Here is a 16,921-nt window from a genome sequence, read left to right as displayed (position 1 = left end):
TAAAATTGGCACGAACGGACCTAGTCCGCTCCGCCTATTTTTTGTCTTATCTTTTGAAGCTTTAGCAACTACGTATTGTTTCATCCAGCTAAGTGACAGCCTCGTGTCTTTTCGTTCAACTGTGAAAGTTGACTACTATTGATGTAGCAGTCATATCACTTTTCTGGTGTATTTTTATTCTTGGAGTGACATAATTGAGATAAATTCAAAATTGGATAATTTTATTGAGAAAAATTAAAGTTGAGTGGCCATTTTAAGACAACCATAAAAGTTCAGTGACCAATGATGCATTTATCCTGTTTCGGCCCCGTTTACACTTAACAACCTAGATTAGAAACCATATATGTTTCCTCCTAATAAAGGTATTCTCATTTTTCTTATTATATTAAGGTTAATATCTTCGGATTCTTAGTTGCAATTATAAAATTGTGGGTTTGATACATGTAGATTTAGAAAGAAGAAAAAGAAGCTATTAAAGAAGAACAGAATATTGTATTTCATTCATAACCAGTCATAATAGCGAATACAATCTAAATAGTCATTGCATTTTGGAAACGATGCTAAGACAGTTATAAGGATTACGTGTATCAAAACTTCTCTCTTGACAACCTTTAGGACCACTCTGGTTAGACATTTTACCCCATCACCACTAACTTTGAACCGAGTTGTTAGCAGGTCCTACAAAACGCATCGAGCATGTATAGAAATATAAACATGTTAGCAATAAGATTGACAAGAGTGAATTTAGGACCCAACATTACCAAATAGAACCAATTATACTCTTTATTGACAAGTTTCTACCAAAATAAATCAAAAATATATAATTATTACTATATTTTGGTTGGAATTTGTTTTATCAAAAAAATAAAAACAAAATACTGCCAAAATAAAAAGGATAAGGTAACAAATGGTCTCAACTTTTTTAGAGAAGTGTCACTTTAACCTCCAATGTACAGAATAACAGAATTTAACCATACACAAAATATAACAGAATTTAATTATACAGTATGTTTCCATATTTGTGAAATGATATCAATTTAGTCTCAAATTCCATTACTCATAACTAAACCGCTCTCATTTCACAAACTGAGACTCAAATCAAATAATTTTATTTTATACTATGGGTTAAATTGTCACTTCTCCAAAAACTTCGAAATCATTTTGGTACCTTATCTCAAATAATAATAAAAAGACTCTAATGTGGTTTCAAAATTGTCAATATTACATAAATAGTCCTTAATAATTTACTCGTATAGTATGTCAAAGGTAGAGTTCAACTTATTTGCCAACATTACTATTTTTATTGAATCTAGAATTTGGAAAAGGATTGAAAGAATATCATTCTTTTGTCAAACGAAAGAATTTCTATTATTTCCATTGTAAAATAAGTAGATTGAAGAAGTTATAAATCATACATCTTTCGCATTTTCAGCCATTGTTACAAATGAAAATTGAAACATGGCACTTCTTTATTGTGTCCTTATACAAGACTGCAGCTTCAACGGCGGGAAGGGAGATAACAATTATTCAATAAGCCGGTTCTGGCATCAGACCACCCTCTCTATCCGTCCTACCCAGAAGGCGCATACCTCACAAACATCGCATATCGTAAACGAAGTACAACAATGACATTCATATTTGTACACAAATCTTTTTGTTACAAGTAAATTGTACATTAGCAAAATGAATGAACATCTAAACTAGAGATCATAAACTACTAATTGTATTGATACTAAAAATATTGAAGCAACAAATTACAAAGATAAAAAAATAGAACTACACAACAATCATATCTGGAAATCCTTTTTATTATCAAATATCAAACAATACCATGTTACTTCTGCTGATCTTTTTGTCGGGTTAAATGCGTCATTGGTTACTGAACTTACATGGTTATCTCAAAATGGTCACTCATCTTCAATTTGTCTCAATAAAATCACTCAACTTTAAGTTTTGTCTCAATTAAGTCACTATAACGATTTTAGTGATTAAAAAGCATCGGAATGATGACATAAGTGACACGTCAATATGAGACAACTCAGATTTCTAACCGAAATGACACATGACATCCACATACGCGCCACCTGGCTATCACGTGTCGATTATTTTTATGGAAAAAAACACTAAAATTTAGTTTTTTTCACAAAAATATCCGACATGTGGCTATCGCATTTCGTTTCGGTCAGAGATTTGAGTTAACTCATGTTGACAATGTAATCCATGTCATTATTTCGATGCGTTTTAACCACTAAAATCGACAGAGTGACCTAATTGAGACAAAACTTAAAATTGAGTGATTTTATTGAAACAAATTGAAGTTGAGTAACCATTTTGAGAGAACCATGTAAGTTCAGTGACCAATGGTGCATTTAACCCTTTTTTTTTTTTTTTTTTTTACTAAAGCTAAAATCTCAAACTTGTTATATTTTACCATTAAACACAGAAAATCATTGTCATAAATTAGGGGTTCAGCCTCAGCAACTTTAGGGGTCAAACTTAAGATTTAATGAGATATGTAGATGCGAAAGGCGAAAGGCGAGCCGAGGCGACAAGGGCAAAATATCGCCTTGAGGCGAGGCGACAGCCTCTCGCACGTGAGGCGACAAAAAATTAGAAAAACACAAAAAATAAAATCATAACTCAAATCTAATAGTTTAACTTCTAAAGTTGTAAAACACACGCACACAATCCAAATCCTAATAACATATCATCATCAATCCTAATAACACCTAATTCTTAATAATATATTAAATGAAGGTCCAACTTGCCGATATCTTCCAATATCAAATCAATGCAATGAGCTGCACATGGAGTCCAATACCAATTTGGCCTCTTTACCTCCAAAAGTTTTCTTGTAAAAGTTTTCCAATAACAGTTAATAAAAGGTTGCAAACTATTAAATTGAAAATAAGAAAACTAATAATAAATTAAACAAAACTAATAAGAATTTTGCACAACACAAACAACTGATAATAAACTTGTATTAATTAGTACATGTTCCAACATTAACCATTGAAATAGAACATACCTTAGTATTAATTAGTACCTAGCTTAGTTGAGGAAGCAAAAGAAGCAGATCTGTCTGATGGTACTTTCTGTGGCAGAATTGTAAAAAAAATCATACCAATATCCCCAAGTTCATTGCATTTATTGGCAAAATTCATGAACCCTTCGATGATTCCGTACGTGCATTTCACGTTTTCAAATGACTTGGCCTATCGAATATTTTGTCGTAGCTATCATGATGAATAATCAGTCTCTCAGTCTTAGTCCAGAAAGGCTTGTTGATCCGCAAAAGCCTTAACAACTCATCAAAGACACCAGTAGCAGTCTCAGACATGTGCCTTCTCCATTTCTGGATTTCCTTTAAGCTGGAAAGTCTATGAAATACAACCGACATTCCAGCATTTCGTTCTAGATCAAGAGCAGGGATTCCTATCCTTTCATTCAAAGCACCTGCTGCCATAAATGCATTGAAACGCCTTTTTATGTTGCAAAATAATTAATCTTTAAGGTGGTAACATATCACATTTATTTATAAACATGAGAAATCAATGAATCAATTCATAGTTATTAAAGGCGCAAAGGGGGTCCTCGAGCCTTGGCGCAATGCGCGCGCCCGAGCGACTCGAGTCTCATACAAAAAAATATCATAAATTCATAATACTAATCACAAATAGTCAAATAACAACAATAAAACCATAAAATACATGAGTTAAGTTCTAGTTAACTACTAAAGCATAAGTTAACTGTTGCCATAGTTATGAAAGGCGCAAGGGGATCCTCGAGCCTTGGCGCAAGGCGCAACTTAAGACGCGCGCCCAAGCGACTCGAGACGCACACAAAAAAAAATATCATAAATTCATAATACTAGTCACAAATAATCACAAATAGTCAAATAACAACAATAAAACCATAAAATGCATGAGTTAACTGTTGCGATATGCGGAGTAAAAACTGTCGATCTTTGTCTATCCATGCTTTTCTTTTATTTTCTGAACTTAAAAAACCCTAAAATACCCTAACTCTAAAATACCCTCAAAACCTAAATACCCTCAACCCTAAATTACCCTAAGGTAGCTGAGGCGCACGCCTTGCGCCTGGCTTAAGGCGCACACCTGACTGACCGCGCCCGCCTTTAGGCTCCAGAGGCGCTAAGGCTGGAGCCTTAGCCGACGCGCGCCTTTAATAACTATGACTGTTGCGATATGTGGAGTCAAAACTGTCGATCTTTGTCTATCCATGCTTTTCTTTTACTTTCTGAACTTAAAAAACCCTAAAATAGCCTCAAAACCCTAAATACCCTCAACCCTAAAATACCCTAAGGTAGCTAAGGCGCGCGCCTTGCGCCTGACTTAAGGCGCACCAAGACGCACTAAGGCGCGCGCCTGACTGACTGCACCCGCCTTTGGGCTCCAGAGGCGCTAAGGCTGGAGCCTTAGCCGAGGCGCCCCTTTAATAACTATGAATCAATTTATAAGATTTATTTATCTTTATGTAATATATGTGTTTTAAGGGCTTGAATACATCCGGGGGATCTCTAAACTAGCCTATTTTACTTTGGCTAAAAAACCCGATTGATCCCTGAACTTTAAGGGTATTTAATTAGCACTCTGAACTTTCTTACAATGACCTAGTGACCCCTTAAATTTACTTAAAATGAGATATTGACCATCTGAAATGGTTATAATGATCTATTACCTTTCTAAACTTACTTAAAGTGATGAACTTTTTAACTTGTTCAAATCTCTCATTGTTCCAGATGGACTTAGAGCACTAACGATTAGATATTTCAAACAAGTTCACCGAACAAGCAGGATACTCTTAAAATTTAGAAGACCAATCAATTTTTCTAGTCAAGTTTAGGGGTCCCTCATGTTTAAGCCGTTTTAAGGGTTTTCACTAAGATCAATAAAATATTAATTAGATTATTAAAATGACTAATTTATCTTTAATACATGTCTCCAAAAACTTTACTTTATATGCAAAAATTCTCTTCTTAAATAGTATGAGTTAGAAAACTAGCTAGGCTTGATGAGCTATAATATAACTAGAGTGAAATCATACAGTAAGAAATATAATCCAACTATCTAATTTTCTGCTTCCTTTTCTCTCTCTGCATATATACTCTTTTGTCTAATTTTCACAGCCAGATTACAATGTTTTTCTCTCCTTTTTCTATCTTTCACATTTATGCATTTTCAACTTCTCTCTGAATATATATATATATATATATATATATATATATATATATATATATATATATATATGTATGTATATATATACAGTACAAGCAACGTTTGTAATACAATTAGCATAAAACATATGATTTTTATAGTGCATAAATAAATTCTTTTCCTACTAATTGTCAATCCATGTGTTTGTTTACCAAACAAAATGGACATATATACATACTTGTTTCGTCGATTAATGACAGGTTTTTGTGGAATTATGAACATACAATACATGGATGCAAGAGAAAGAGAAACACAATATTATCAATCACATTTAGCCAGTGGATAATTTATAGAATCAACAACCAATAATTTCAAGTCCTCCAAAGAAACATATACTACTATTTCATCTCTCCCTTCAACTGGCAATATATGTTATTAGACAAGCTGCATTTGGAGTTGATTTTTTCTAACAAGGAGAGAAAAACAATGATGAAACTGTGACTCTGCTTACTAGATATGAAATAGCAGGACATATACAACTAAGTAAAGATGAAACTGAGACTCTGCTTACCAGATACGTTAAAGCTTTCCAAGGATCCGATAACACAAATATGAGCACTGAAAATAATTTCTTTGGACATCCCATCCATTAGAATAGTATATATAAATATGTCATGCTTTAAATTTTTCATCTTCATTTCATGTAATAGGCCTAAGGCAACACCAAAATTCTTACGTTCACAGAAGCCATATAGCAAAGTTGAGTAATATACTATATCTGGAAGATAGCCACCAAGATTGTGAAATATGCAAGCATTGTTTAGTTTTACGAGGATTTTAGTAAGTTTAAGCTCGGTGAAACTTTGAATCTCAAAACTTCAAATGGTTTTTCTAAAGCATTTATACAATATATATATATGATTTAGTATATATGCTGATAAATCTAAAGATGAAACATACTAAATTTAGAGGAAAAATGAAGTTACAAATATTTTGATTTCATATTGTGTTTACAGTATCAGTGTTGTTTCCTTTGTATTTCTTTTGATAATTATCAAACGTGTTTTTGTCATAAATTGAAGAAAGGATATAGTGATATATAAAAACAATAAATCTCATATGGCATGGATAACTCATAGCACTAGCACAGCTAAGAAAAACAGAATCTGAAGATGAACAAGAAAATGAGGGAAACTTGTCTGAATATGAGATCCAAATAACACTCAATAAATAAACAGAACAACCACATGATATGCAGCTTTCACCAAACTAAGATTATGGATACATATAGAGATGTACTTGTATTTTGAATCCATATCAACAAAACAAATATATGATCAACTTAATTATTTCCATTAGTAAAATAAATTTTATAAAGTGAAGTGGCAATTAAACAGAAAACAACAGGCATCTTAATTAGTTTTAATATAAGAATAAAATGAGAGAAAACCGACTAAGGTGGTTTGGCCATGTGAGACGTAGAGCGCTTGATGCGCCGGTTAGGAGAACCGAAGAGTGGCAAAGGGATGTAGTGGTGAGGGGTAGGGGAAGACCTAAGCAAACTTGGAGGAGGGTGATCGAGAGTGATATGAGTTTATTGGGAATTGAGGAAAATATGGTAGTGGATAGGACGGAGTGGAGGGAGCGAATCTGTGTCGCTCACACGACTTGATTTTCACGGTTTTATATGATGGTTCATGTTAGCCGACCCCGAATCATTTCGGGACTAAGGCTTTGTTGTTGTTGTTGTTGTTGTATAAGAAAGTGTAATACATCGATTATGGATGATGCATAAGAAAGTGTAATACATTGATTATGGAGGATGCATAAGAAAGAAGCCTCAGTATGCAATTGGATCCCTTAAACAACAAAAATCAGCATCATATTAGAACGACCATACTCAAAAATCCTATTTCTCACAAACAATACTCAACATTCCATACCAAAAGTCACCCATAAAATCCAGCAGAAACAGTCTCAATGAACCAAAATAAAACAGAAAACTTAAGGCATTAGGAACGCACCTTGAAGAATTATGTTCATGTGAACCAAGTATTTACCAGTAAAACTCCATGTCTAATTGCGGACTCTATTAGGGGTCAACTTGCTGATTTTCATCTCACGAAATTGATTTGGTGACAATATAGTTCTATCATTGATGGCCTTTGCAAGCACGGTTTAGATTATACTCAAAAGCAAAATTCCTTCACTTTTGATCTTTGAGAATAGGTGAAATGCTTAGTCAACCTGATCATACTTGCAAAAGGCTATCAATAATAGAATTATAAGTCACCACTTTAGGTTGACAACTCTCTCCCAGCCATTTCTTCAAGCAAACTAAATGACACATTGAATTTTCCCGTGTTAGACAAAGAATTGACAATTGAAAATCAGGCTATATGTGTGTGCATTAGGTTGATATCATGTGGCAACAATCTTATCGAAATTGTTTCTTTGTCTACATAACCCATCGATTAAAGTAGTAAAGGTTATGGTGGTGAAACTCTTAGCCTGTTGGTTGAGAGCTTACCTATGACTCTAGAGGTCATGGGTTCGAATCACATCCGGGTGGGGTGGGTTAAGGGTTTTCTTCATCTTTGATGTAATTTTCCTTTGTTTAATGTAAGTGCATTGCGCACAACTTAAAAAAAAAAAAAAAAAAAAAAAAAAAAAAAAAAAAGTAGTAAAGGTTATGGTGTTAGGCTCTAAACCAATTTTGAACATTTTCCCCAAAAGAGAGAATCCAAAATCAACAGAGTTTAAATGGCAGAAGCAACTGATCAAAATATTAGCAGTACAAACGGGTCTAATACCCACAGAATCCGTCTTCTTGGAGAAAGAAAGGACAGTATGGAGATGGTTGATTCTAACAAGTGCAGATAACAATTTGTTGAATTGAATAACAGAAGGGGGCGGGTTCAACCGAGCATGTGGTTAAAAGAAGACATTAGGTATTAAGTTTGAGCTGCCCTGAGTTTTGCAAAGGTGGAATAAGGAGTATGAAGAAGAGAAAAAGAAAACGGAGAAATAGGCGTTACCTGATGATGATGAGATGAAGACGCATTGAAAAGGCGTCTGATGCTCCACCTTAACACGTGGTGATCGAATTTTAGAGTTAGGAAAGTGAATCAAAGGGTGTGAAAGTGAAAGGAAGAGCAGGGAATAGCTGATAGAAATAGAACAGGTTCAGATCGATATGTAGTGAAAGATCGGTTAATGTGGAATCAAACAAACTCTAGATATTTTTTGACCTCTACGACTCCTCTCTCTTTCGCTAAACCCTAACGGCTTGTTTGGATGAACACCCTAATAAAACTGTGAATTGCTATTCACCGCCCTTGAATGACCACTTACCGCCCCCAAAATGATCATTTGGACCTTCCCTTTTATATTTCAAAAACAAAATTCAAACTCCAAACACTAATTTCCCTACTCACTTAACACCCGAACAACAATCATGGCCGGATGTGGAGGCATAGGAAAAAGAACAATTATCCCCCCGGTAAACTTTAATTTCGATTTCTGTCCCCGAAAATCGGGGACAGAAATCCGACGATTTTTGCAAGGGTGGGTCCAAGCCTCGCCCTGCTTCTAAGAGTGGCGAGTCCAGGAACCGCCATTCTCAAAAGGATGGCGGGTCGGCGGGTCGGCGGGTCTTGGACCCGCCATCCTACAAAGAAGGGCGGGTCCTGGACCCGCCCTTCTGTAGGAATGAATTCTGTCCCCGAATTTCTGGGACAAAATCCTATTGTTTTTAGATTTTTTACCGTTTAATTTTTTTAATAACTTACCGTTCAATGTCTATTTTGCAGCGTGACATTTTAGAGGCTTCCGGACATCACCACACTTCTAAACGTAGCATCACAGCTTCTGCTCGGAGGGAACGAGGAGCAGAGAGGCTCATAGCGGATGCTCAGAGGGCGCACGAGACAGTGCATCGGCCCATGAGTGACTATGAGGATTATATCGCCATGGATGGTGGTGAGGATTATCTCGAGGTCGACCCTATCCCAGTTCATCGGGCGGCGAGGGGGATAGGCGGTCGTTTTGGTCGTGCCGAGTCATCTGATAAATAATTTACATTTTTCTTTCATTTTGTGATTAATTTACTTTAATTATTACTATAGAACTTAAATTGTTTAAATGTTATACGTGTAATATAATTTTAGGGAGCAGTAAGCGCTCGAGGGATGCTGTAGACGATGACTGGGTTATGACGGATCCGGTCCCCGGTGGACCAGTCGATGGTAATGTGATTCCCAGCTTCTTGGGACATGTTGCTTCTAGGATGTGGAGTGGGCAGCTGAGGTCGCAGCTCAGGGGCCATACTAGAGGGATATTCTGCAGGAGACTAACTGAGTGGTATAAGGGCACTAGCCAGAGGTCAGGGCGCTTATACGGAGATCGAGACTTTCACACCTTCCATCTACCATGTACGTGCACATTGATATTCCCTTTATATGTGCTTTTGTGGAGCGATGGCAGTCGGATACATCGTCATTTCACATGCCATTTGGGGAGATGGACGACTGGTGTCTGCTGGGGGGAACTGCTTCAAACGGTAATGATGGAGTTGTTTGGGGTGACTAGGGATGTGCTATTGTCTTCCTATTGGAGAGGTGGCAGGGTATTTTGCAATCCAGTCGTCTCTTTATGCTTTATAGGTCAGATGTCTGATTCTGAGGCAATCAGGTTCATGTTTTTGATGTTCGGTTCCACCTTGTTTATAGACAAGAGTGGCGACCGAATCTGAGCCGCGTGCTTACTAGAGGTGCAGGATGGGGTAGAGGACGTGGCTGGATACTCCTAGGGCACAGCTACACTAGCATACCTATACCTGCAGTTAGGTATTGCTAGTAGAGGAGATTGTGGACAGATAGCGGGATGTCTGACTCTTTTTCAGGCATGGATATATGAGTATTTCTCGTGTTTCAGACCTCAGCGAGAGGGATTCACACCCCGATCGGACGATCCCCGCGCTCGTATCTGGATCCCGACACAACAGCCTAGGATAGAGGATCGGTTGAGAGATTTGTGTCTTCATCTTGACAGATTGACAGCGACAGAGGTACGATTTCTACTTGTATACCAATAAATTATTTAAAATATATTAATTTACTTTTATGTTAATTAACTTGTATACGTGTGTAGGTGATGTGGATGCCCTACGGTCCTGATAAGTAAACCGCACTCCTAGGACTATCTATAGAGGATGTGATGAGGGCGGCTTGCTCTACGTGGAGCGTAACATAGAACACGCGGGGCGTGGATCCGGGGACCACCGAGAAAAGGGGAAGACACGTAGAAGGGAGGTCATTAAGCACTCCACGCGGAACGTATTAGCTAGTGCGCGGAGCGTGGAGGATACTACTCCGGAGGACAGCTCAAGAGCCCATGCACACGGGGCGTGCCTTCTTCATACGCGGGGCGTGTCCCGCCTGGAGTAAACTTCCTCACCAAGTTCTTCATGATAAGGACCACTCCCTAATTACAACTCTATCACTCTTATATTTACAATCATGCCACCCTTTACCATTAACCCAATTTACCCTTTGTCTTATTATATTAATTAGTTATGTAATTTACCCTTTATGTAATTTGGCAATTAGGGTTTTGAGATTGTATAAATACATCTCTTTCTATTGTAATAGGTAAACTTTTATCAATACAAAAATTAATCATCTTCTTCATTGAAGCTTGTTAAGGTTTTTACCTTCAACAATGGGGATTTCACTATTCCTATGGATTTAGTCCATGAAACCCGGGATTCACTCCTTCTAGTTTAGCTAGAGAAGAACATCTTTGTTAGTTACGATTAAAACTAACACGTCTCGAATTAATCTGTATCAGGATGGATACGATATTGGGATGTCATGGAGCCGTATATGCCTGATCGATGCCTCCGTCAGTTGGGGTATATCTAGACTGTACCCATATTGCCTTTCAGGGCCACAAAGGTTGTACGTCCTTAGACTAGCAGTCGGTATCGGGTAGAGCATCCAGTTGTGGTTGCTAAAGATAGTTGGGGATTTTTTCCAGCGGCGTCTACACTCATGTTGATGATATACACTCTCGCTCAGATTCCATCAGCATGTGATGAGACGTACATGGGGTGGTACACTAGATATTCATATCCACACGTCATGCCCCGACATCGATGCACACCCACCGGAGGTTCTCACTCATATGAGTTTTTTAATATGAGCTCTTAGCCTAGTAGTGAAGCTCTTAGCCTAGTAGTGAAGCTCTTAGCCTAGTGGTTGAGAGCTTACCTGTGCCTTGGGAGGTCATGGGTTTGAACCACATCCGGGTCTGGTGGGGATTTTTCTTTCTTCTTTAATGTAAGCGCATTGTGCGCAATTTTTTTAAAAAATATGAGTTTTTTAACATTAATATTAATTAATAACATTTTGTTTTGTTCTTTGTTTTTGCAGTGGGTTAATCGGTTATCTAACATGTGCACTGGCATGTTAGCAGCTTTACGATGGGTAAATGTAGATATGTCAGAGGAGTGGTTGGAGGAACTGGATCGGGTTATGCGTGATTGGCATCTGGCCAAATGATTAGGGACTGTATTTTTAGTTGCTTAAACAGTATTTTTAATATGTTTAGTTGTTATGATAATATTTTCAGTATTTTTAGTTGTTTCAGTATTTTTAAACAGTAATATTACTATACAGTAGAGTTATTTTACTATATAGTAGAGTTACTAAATAGTAATGTTACTATGCAGTAATATTACTAAACAGTAATGTTACTATACAGTAATGTTACCAAACAGTAATGTTACCAAACAGTAATGTTACCAAACAGTAATGTTACTATACAGTAGAGTTACTAAACAGTAATGTTACCATACAGTAGAGTTACTAAACAGTAATATTACTATATCTTAATGTTACTAAAAAGTAATATTACTATACAGTAATATTACTAAACAGTAATGTTACTATACAGTAATGTTACTAAACAGTAATGTTACTATACAATAATGTTACTAAAACAGTAATATTACTATACAGTAATATTACTAAACAATAATATTACTATACAGTAATATTACTAAACAGTAGAGTTACTAAACAGTAATGTTACTATACAGTAATGTTACTAAACAGTAATATTACCAAACAGTAATATTACTAAACAGTAAAGTTACTAAATAGTAATATTACTAAACAGTAGAGTTGTTAAATGGTAATATTACTATACAATAATGGGGTAAATTACACACATGGCCACTGAACTTTACCCTTTTTCACATTATGGCCACTGAACTTCATTTCTTCCCGGTATGGCCACTAAACTTTACCCTTTTTAACACTGGTGGCCACTAAATTTTAACTAATTTCTCAAAATAACTGTTAACGATCGTTAACGACCTCAAAATAAAAATATTCAAGAATTAAAGTTGTTCAGAACGACATTTACCATGAAACCACATTTTTTATTTTCAAAAAATCACATTTTTTGGAGCTTTCTCTCTCTAAAAATTCACTTTCTCTCTCCTAACCAAACAAAACCCAAATGACCTCAAAACGAAAATTTTCAAGAATTAAAGTTCCTTAGAATATCATTAACGCTTTGGATTTTTTATTTTTAGCTGTCTACAGTCGTTTTGAGACGTTAAGTGGCCACCGGTGTTAAAAAGTGTAAAGTTCAGTGGCCATACCGGGAAGAAATGAAGTTCAGTGGCCATAATGTGAAAATGGATAAAGTTCAGTGGCCATGAGTGTAATTTACCCTGCAATAATGTTACTAAACAGTAATGTTACCAGACATTAATGTTACTAAACAGTAATATTACTATACAGTAATGTTACTAAACAGTAATGTTACCAAACAATAATGTTACTAAACAGTAATATTACTAAACAGTATAGTTACTAAACAGTAATATTACTAAATAGTAATATTACTAAATAGTAATATTACTAAATAGTAGAGTTACTAAATAGTAATAATGTCTAACGATATCCCGCAGCTCTAATTATTCTATCCCACTATGCTCGTCGATCTGCATATAAAAGGTCTCATCCTTCAACGCTACTGTGACGACATCTGTTCCAGTTAAGTAATATAAGAGGCACTGGAAAATCTCTAGATAAATCTACCTGAATATAAAGTTTGTACGTATGACCTAAGTGAGCTATAACAATCTCTCGTTGTGGTCGTGTAGTAGTTGAGGGTGCATACAACGGTAGCACAGTACCACATGCAAATAAGCTCTCTCCATTCCCGTATCAAAAAAAAAATAACAACATTATATAACGAAGCAATCGAATACAGGTCGTCACAAGCTGTCATCCAATATTCTTACAAAATACCAACTTTCTTGATCACCGAATACTCGGTCTGCCACAACATGGAACCCGCAGTTACCATCACCCGTGACATCGAGATACGATTCAATATAAGGCTTTATTATTTCAATGATTTTGTCAGAATTATGGTAATCTGAAATATCATATGCAGTCCCAGCAGTACCTATAAATAATATAATTTTAGACTTAATAAACATTTAATGTTGTAAAAATATATATGTGTGTTCACAATAATAAAGGAACACAGCTGATTAACAATATAATTTTAGACTTAATAAACATTTAATGTTGTAAAAATTACCAGTTGATCAATTAGAAGAGCTACACCTACGACTCCGAGACGAACCAGAAGACCGAGCCCGTCCATAACGACTATCACGGTACTCCCACGCCCTCGACGTACGTTTGGTTGATAAACTCCCTTTCGATCGTCCTCGAACATCAGCTTTGACTTCCGGTTCACAATATCTAGTGTTGAAACACCTTTCCACATGATTTTGATTTGACAAAATTATTTATGTGAATGATAAAAATATTCTAACACATTAAATTTAAGTGCTTTGATTTATTCACACTAATGTGTTTGTTCAATGTTGAGTTAATTTGATTTATAAGACATTAAGATAAAAAGCCTAAAGGCCCATAAGAGGAAGTCAAGCCCAAGTCAACAGATCAAGACCTCACGGCCCAGGAAGACAAAACGCAGTCGTTTTAAGCAAAGCATTAATTCAGCATGAAGAAGGATCGAGAAGCCTTCTATCAATTGCTTCAAGATGAAGCTGCTGAGTTAAACGACAAGAAGTACAAGTCAGCAGCAGAACAGAACCAACTTAGAGACAAAGTATTTCTACTTTGGGTAAAGCTCAGAAGACACAGTAAGCTGTCTGGAAGACTTTACTATTAATGTCAAAACATTCTGTTCATCTGACGAAAAGCTGCTAAGCACTGCCGTAGACAGAAGATACAAGAATCTCATTGGCCAACGACACTGAGTACGTCTAGAGTGAAAGCGACAGGAAGCCATTGGCCTCCAACGGTTATTTCGAAATTCGAAATCACCGGTGCTTGAAGTGTCACTATAAATAGGCCTTTCAAATGCTTCATTCGATGCAGATCTTCAATCAAGTCAAAACGCTGACCAAATTCATACTTGAAGTTCTGTGAGAAAAGCAAAGCAAATCTTACACCAATTCCAATCATTGTGTAAAAGTCTAGAGTGATTTCATTTATCTAAGGTGTCTTAACAATTGTTGTTTAGGACAAACACTTATCATTTCTAGAAGAATAGAAAGGAGAAGCTGATACTCGGTTATAGTACTCAGCGGTAGTTATAGGAGTGAGTAGAGGAATAGAGGAAGGTACTCTTGTATACTTAGCTTCTATTGTAAAAGGTTTCGTGCTCTACCTTTAAAGATCTTAGTAGAGGATTCAAAAAGCTCGGAACGAGTTCCGGGGACTGGACGTAGGCGGAGAGGCCGAACCAGGATATGTCTGTTGAGTAACAAATTTCTAACCTTTAAACTCCTTTATATATTGCTTGCTATAAAACTGACTAAGTAACGAACTCACGCTGAGTTGAGTGCACTAAGAACATGAGTTCAGGAATAGACTTAAGTTCTATCTCCTGACTCAAGGAAAGAAACAAACTTAGTCACCAGTTGACTAAGCTTGTGTCTTAAAACTACTTAGCGTTGCTGTGTAAACCTTTTCTTAAGTAAAAGAAGTCAGCCTTAACGGACAAAATTTTAAATAGTTTCTATCCCCCCCCCCTTTGGAACTAACCTTGTCACGTTATACGGGACCAACAAGTGGTATCAGAGCTTAAAAGCTCACTGAGCAAGATATAACTATCTTGAGCTGATCCCCACAATGGCTGAGAACAGCACTCGTTTCCTCCTAGGAAATCAGACAACTCAGATTCTTCCTGAGGGACTGTCCATTACTCGGCCTCCTCTGTTCTTCGGGTCTAACTGCACCTTTTGGAAGAACAAAATGAAAAATTTCATTCAGGCAACAAATATGAGTGCATGGCTTTCTATAGTCCAAGGCCCATTTGTTCCTGTTGAAACTGTTGACGGCCAAACGGTTGTCAAAGCTGAGGCTAAGTGGACAAAAGATGACCTCAAGAAGCTACAAAATCATGCTTCGGCTATAAACATGCTTCACTGTGCGTTAGATGCTGCAGAGTACAACAAGATTTCAGGTTGTGAGTCAGCGCAGGAAATCTGGAAGAAACTGGAGGTCACCTATGAAGGAACCAACAAAGTTAAGGAGTCCAAGGTGAACCAGCACATGAGGTTGTACGAGCTGTTTGAAATGAATGATGATGAAGGAATCTCTGAAATGAACTCAAGATTCACAAATATAATCAACGAGCTCAAAAGACTTAGCAAGATCTTTACTGAGGAATAGCAAGTCAAGAAGATACTGAGGAGCCTTCCCAAAAGCTGGCAAGCCAAGAAAACCGCTATTGAGGAAGCTCAAGACTTGACCACCTACAAGTATGATGAACTCATTGGATCTCTACTGACCCATGAGATCTCAATGAAGAATTTTGAGGTGAAGGAGAAGTCTGAGGACAAGAAGCAAAAGTCTTTTGTCATGAAAGCTGACTCCACTGATGGGAGCTCAACAGAAGATGAAGAGATGGCCATGTTCACTAGAAAAATGAAAAGGCTGTTCAGAAAGAATGATAAATATTCCAAGAAGCCTTACAAGAAGTTTGACAAGTACAAAGCTGAGTCTAGCGACAGCAAGTACAAGAAGGACAGCTCAAAGCCCATCACATGCTTTGAATGTCATCAAACTGGCCATATCAAATCAAGTTGTCCTATCTTAAGGAAGGAAAAGAAGAACAGCAAGAAGGCAATGGTGGCAACCTAGAGTGATAATGATGAGTCATCATCATCAGGAGCTGATGCCACTGAGTCAGCAAAGATATGCTTCATGGCAGATGAGCTTGCTGAGCCTTGTGTTTCTGAGCATGCTGACCCCTCCATTGCATCTAACGATGAGGCACACTCAACTGAGGTAATATCACTACCCCTGCTCAGAAATGAAATGATAAATGCCCTGAGTGACCTCTACACACTTATCAAAAAGTGTAACAAGAAGGTTAGAGCACTCAGCAGGTGATATGACGAGATTGAAGAGGTCAAACTGAGTGACCTTCGATATCTTCTCCAAGACAACTCAACTTTGTATAGCAACGTAGAAACTATGCACAAGTTTGTCTCAGAGGTCCAATCAGATTCTAAGAAACTGAGAAAGGACATCACATCTATTCAGAATCAACTCAAGATTTTGAATAAAAGAAATATTCCTTTAAACACTCAGTACTGAAGTACTGGTCAACGGAGATGGAATCCTCAGCAGAATGTCCAGTGTGACTTCTGTGGGAAGAAAGGACACACCACAAAG

At 36.8% G+C, this 16,921-nt stretch overlaps 1 long non-coding RNA gene across 2 annotated transcripts; it reads right to left on the bottom strand.

Annotated features, from left to right (window-relative positions):
• Positions 1–552: 552 nt before the first annotated feature.
• On the bottom strand, positions 553–8,447 carry LOC136234030 (uncharacterized). 2 transcript variants are annotated; one of them, XR_010691023.1, is made up of 4 exons: positions 8,216–8,447; positions 7,202–7,514; positions 3,029–3,456; positions 553–678 (listed from the first exon to the last, which is right to left on the bottom strand). It is a non-coding gene; the product is annotated as an uncharacterized lncRNA (long non-coding RNA). The 2 variants fall into 2 exon arrangements; XR_010691022.1 differs by lacking the exon at positions 553–678 and having other exon boundaries at positions 2,909–3,456.
• Positions 8,448–16,921: the final 8,474 nt, after the last annotated feature.

Source organism: Euphorbia lathyris, chromosome 6 (genome assembly GCF_963576675.1).
Source record: "Euphorbia lathyris chromosome 6, ddEupLath1.1, whole genome shotgun sequence".
Taxonomy (NCBI): Eukaryota; Viridiplantae; Streptophyta; class Magnoliopsida; order Malpighiales; family Euphorbiaceae; genus Euphorbia; species Euphorbia lathyris.
This window is presented reverse-complemented; position numbering and strand designations above follow the sequence as displayed.